The sequence below is a fragment of the Canis aureus genome, chromosome 23 (assembly GCF_053574225.1).
Source record: "Canis aureus isolate CA01 chromosome 23, VMU_Caureus_v.1.0, whole genome shotgun sequence".
Taxonomy (NCBI): Eukaryota; Metazoa; Chordata; class Mammalia; order Carnivora; family Canidae; genus Canis; species Canis aureus.
Genome location: NC_135633.1, coordinates 27,870,634 through 27,875,466, shown reverse-complemented (window position 1 = coordinate 27,875,466; position 4,833 = coordinate 27,870,634). Strand labels below are relative to the sequence as shown.

Below are 4,833 nucleotides of genomic sequence, written 5' to 3'. Positions count from 1 at the left end.
GTAGATGAGTAGGAGCCTGTGCCAGGCCTGTCAGGGTTTGGAGCAGGACTCTGTAGGCTTCTCAGTAGCATCCACATTTCCAACAGGGTCATGCCTTTGTGAAACACACGAAGCTAACTGACTTCTATCAGGCAAAACCTATAAAGATGTCTCTAAGCTTTGGGTTACCTAGCCACACTACCCAGATGTGCTTCCCATTTGCATTCTGCATCCTTGTCCAGTTCTTTAAAAAGTAGTTCCTGAGTAAGGCTGAGTATCTTAATTTGCTGCCATTTCCTCACAATTCTAGAGGCTAGAAGTCCAAGATCAAAGTGTTGTTAGGGTTGTTTTTTTCTGACGCATCTCTTTGGCTTGTACATGGCCACCTTCTGGCTGTGGCTTCACATGGTCTTTCCTCTCTGTGTCCTAATCTCCTCTTATAAGGACACCAGTCATATTGGATTAGGCCCATCCTGTGATTTCATTGAACTCAATTACCTGTCTAAAGACCTTATCTCCAAGTTCAATCACATTCTGAGATACTGACGGGGACCTCAACATATGAATTTTGAGGGCGACACAATTAGGCCCATAACACTGGGCTTTGGAATCGCTAGTGGAGCTTTTCTAAGTACAGATGTCTGGGCCCATCTCCAGAGATCTGAGTGTAAACTCCATGAAGGTGGGCCAGGAGATTTGCCCATTGCCATATCCCTACTGCCTAGAACTGTGTCCATCCAGCACGTGGTATATGCACACAAATATTTGTGGAATGAAAGGATGATTTAATAATCTTGGGATGGGGCCCGTGTGTGTGTCATGCACAAAGTTCCATAGTTGATTCTGATTCACCAGGGGGTGAAATCCCCTGAGATGTGATTGGATTTCATCTTTCCTGTTGCTGGATGGGAAGCCTAAGGTTCAGTCAGGAGTGCTTGCTTTGGCAGCACATATACTAAAATTGGAACAATACAGAGACAATTAGTATGGCCCCAGCACAAGGATGACAAGGTTTAGTAAGGAAAAGAAATAGCAAGCCTAGCACTCTACAAAGAATGTGGGCTCGTTGGGTCTACCCCAGCACCTCTCTAGAACATGAGGGCAAAGGGAAGATTGGACCTGACACTGCCTTTTGTACCTCTTTATCTAGTTATTCGTCTGTATTCCTCATAATATCCTTTATAATAAGCTGGTAAACAGAAGTAAATGTTCCTCTGAGTTCTGTGGCTGCTCTACCAAATTAATTGAGCCTGAGGAACATGTTGAAGGACCTTCCAGTTTATAACCAGTTGGCCAGAAGCATAGATGGGGGCAGTCTTGTGGGCCTGAGCCCTTGACCCACTGGATTGGATGCTATCTCCAGGTCGACAGCATCAGAATTGACTTAATGGCTTGGTCATGTTGGAAAATACACGTTGGACCTGCCTTTAGCACCCTTCACATATGGCCCCTGCCAACTCCCAGCCTCACCCACCCTCACCCCTGCCCAGCCTATGCTTTAAGCCACATGACATCCAGCACCGTTTCCCTGATCCTGTCATGCCGCTTACCTTCTCATCTTAGTGTGGGCTTCCCGGAATGCCTTTCCCCACCTTTTTGCTTAGGCAGTGTCTCCTCGAGCTGCACTGGAGCTCAATGCCTTCTCTCACTGCCCAGGCTGCGGGTAGTGGGGGCATCCTCTGGGCCTCTAGAGTCCCCTGTGCTGCCCTGTTATCCTATGCTGATCACCCTGGTGGCAAATGCCCATTTGGGTGCCACCTCCACCAAACTGGGAGCACCTGCATACAGGGCTGAGCTGGTAAGTAGTAGCTTGTGACTTGATGCCTTGTACAAGGCTCTGAGTTTAAGTCCTCAGCAAGTTTTCAGGGATTGAAGAGTGAATGAATAGCCATTGGTGGCTGAATGGGACCTGCTTTTGTAGCTCCTGACCTCACCTTCACCCCCCTATGTCCCAGGCCACTGCCTAGGGAGCATCTCTGAGGCAGCCTGGGGCAGCGGGTGAGCTCTCTGAACTGGCCAGTGCAGAGCAGAGGCGGGGAAGCAGAATCTTAGCCTCAGGTGGAGACCTCAGGCCGGTAGGGCTGGCCAGGAAGTTCAGAGAGGTGAGAGGGCAGTGGCCCCAAGGAGAAGAGACTGGAAAATACTAGTAATGGGGAAAGAAGGAGGGGAGGGAGGAGGTGGGCAGCTGAGAGGTCAGAGACTCAATTTTTGTTCTCAGAACTGTGGTTCGGCCTCAGAGAAGCTCCCCTGATCTGACCTTTCAGCAAGTTTCTGCTTCTGGGACTCGGGTTCTTCAACTGAAAACAGGGGCAGGCAGGCTGGACTAGATGGTCATTAACGTCTTCTCTAGCCCTGGCCAAGAAGATTCGAGAAAAGTGTGGCTGTCTTAAAGGTACTATTTGAGAGGACTGTGTCTAGGCTGGCACAAATTTCAGGGGCTCCCATCTAGCCAGGCATTGGAAGGACGTGTCTCGGGGCCTGAAAAGAACTGGAAGCAGCCTCCCCACGCCTCCTGCGCTGGACTTGGCCCAGAGTCCCAGCCTCCCCACGCCTCCTGCGCTGGACTTGGCCCACAATCCTGGCAGGCCCAGTGTGGCCCTGAGCACTAATGAGGCTGGCCACCTGGGGAGCCATAGACACTCAGCCTGGCCTATTTTGTGGTGAAACCAGGGTCACTTTTCTGCCTAACCCTGAGGTGATACTCCTGAATGTGGCCTGGGGGCTGGCAACACCATTCACAGGCCACCTGGAACCCTAAGGAGTACATCTGGTTGGGTGGGGACTGAAGGAAGCTCCAAGCCGCAGAGGCCCAGGGACCAGGTCTTGGGCCATGTGGACAACCTTTGTTGGCTCCACACCCCCTGGGTCCTGCCCTGCCAGGACAGGGCCTGCTGTCCTGGCTCTTGCCTGTAACTATTCCCTGAGCCGTGATTTCTGATTCTATTGGTGAAGACAGGCCTCTTGGGATGAGCCAGTTGGCCCCTCTCGGTTATTTGCTTCTCAAAGTTGGAAAAACTACGTTGTGCACCTGGCAGTACTTGCCGCTGCTGGGTTTTTTTCCCTTTTTTCTTTTTTTTTAAGAAACAGAAAGTAACCCCTGTGCTTACTGCAACCAAATCCATTTTATTGGCCTTCTGCATCTCCCACTGCAATAATAACAACCCCTTACATTTGATGAGTCTTTTACGGTTTACAAAGCACTTTCTTATGCATTCTTTCTTTTGGTCCAGCAACAGTTTTGGGAAAGAGGGCTGGGATTATTATACCCCACTACAGGTGAAGAAAGAGCCTCAGATAAGATCAGCTGCCCGAGGTCACACAGCAAGATGGAGGAGTTTAAAGCAAATGATCTGGGTCCTCTGACTGAGTCCTCAGTTCTTTCCCCAGTACCACACACCCTTCATGGCACTTGAATGCCCAGGGTCTTAGACACCCTCTTCCAGAAACAAGGGCAGAGGGCTCAGCTACCTGCAACCTGGACTTATTTCTGAACTTCTTTCTTTGGTGAATGTAACCATCACCTCTCCTTTCTGATCACCTCTAAGCCAATGGCTCTCACATCTGTGCTTTCCTCTGGGACCTGAGAGCTTCAGATCCTACCCTGTGTCTCCAGGTCTCTGTAATGTTCCCACCTGCCCCTCACTCACCCAGCTTAGAAAATTCAGCTTTACCATATTTTCATGTCTCTTTCACCTTCTAAATCCAGTTGGCATGGGTATTTTACTTATTAATTCATTTATTCACCCAGGCAGTACTAATATATGCTAAATCTTTACAGTCTATTCTGCATCCCATTTTTACATTATACTTAGTCTTCTGTGTCTGGTTTCTTTCCCCTAGAATAATGTTTATAGGGTCCATCCATGTTGCAGTATGTATCAGTACTTTATCTTTTTATAGCCGAATAATATTCCATTGTACATATCTACCACTTTTATTTATCTATTCATCAGTTGATGGATACTTGAGTTGTTTCTACTTTTTGGCTATTATGAATAATGCTGCTATGAACATTTGTGTACACTTTTCTATGCTTTATTTCTTTGGGTATATACCTAGGAGTAGAATTTCTGGGTCATATGGTAACTATAAACTGCAGAACTGCTTTCCAAAATGGCTGTGCCATTTTACATTCCCACTAGCAAGGTATTAGGGTTCCAATTTGTCCATGTCCTCATTGACACTTGCTATTGTCTATCTTCTTTATTATAGCCATTACAGGGGGCATAAAGTGCTTTCTCATTGTAATTTTCATTTGCATTTCTCTAATGAATAACGATGCTGAACTTTTTTTTAAATATGTTTTTGGCCATTTGTATGTTTGAGAAATGTCTGTTCAGACCCTTCACCTATTTTCCAGTTGGGATTATTGTCTTTTTACTGTGGAGTTGCAATTGTTCTTTATGTATTCTGAGGATACAATTCCCTTATCAGATAAATGCAAATATTTACTCCCATTGGTGGGAGGTCTTTTCATTTCCTGAGAGCATCCTTTAAAGTCCAACTTACCTATCTTTTCTTTTTTTTTTTTTTTTTTTTACCTATCTTTTCTTTTGTCATTTATGCTTTTGGTGTTTAAGAAGGCTTGGTCTAACCCCAAATCACAAAGATTTACCTTAGTCTTCTTCAAAGAGTTTTATAGCTTTAGTTATTACATTTAGGTCTATGGTCCATTTTTAGTTAAACATTAAACATTTTTATTAAAAACTTTTTTTGGGGATCCCTGGGTGGCGCAGCGGTTTGGCGCCTGCCTTTGGCCCAGGGCGCGATCCTGGAGACCCGGGATCGAATCCCACGTCAGGCTCCCGGTGCATGGAGCCTGCTTCTCCTTCTGCCTATGTCTCTGCCTCTCTC

At 46.7% G+C, this 4,833-nt stretch overlaps 1 non-coding gene across 1 annotated transcript; it reads left to right on the top strand.

Annotated features, from left to right (window-relative positions):
- Positions 1 to 910: 910 nt before the first annotated feature.
- On the top strand, positions 911 to 1,018 carry LOC144295610 (U6 spliceosomal RNA). The gene has a single exon (XR_013362694.1). It is a non-coding gene; the product is annotated as a U6 spliceosomal RNA (small nuclear RNA).
- Positions 1,019 to 4,833: the final 3,815 nt, after the last annotated feature.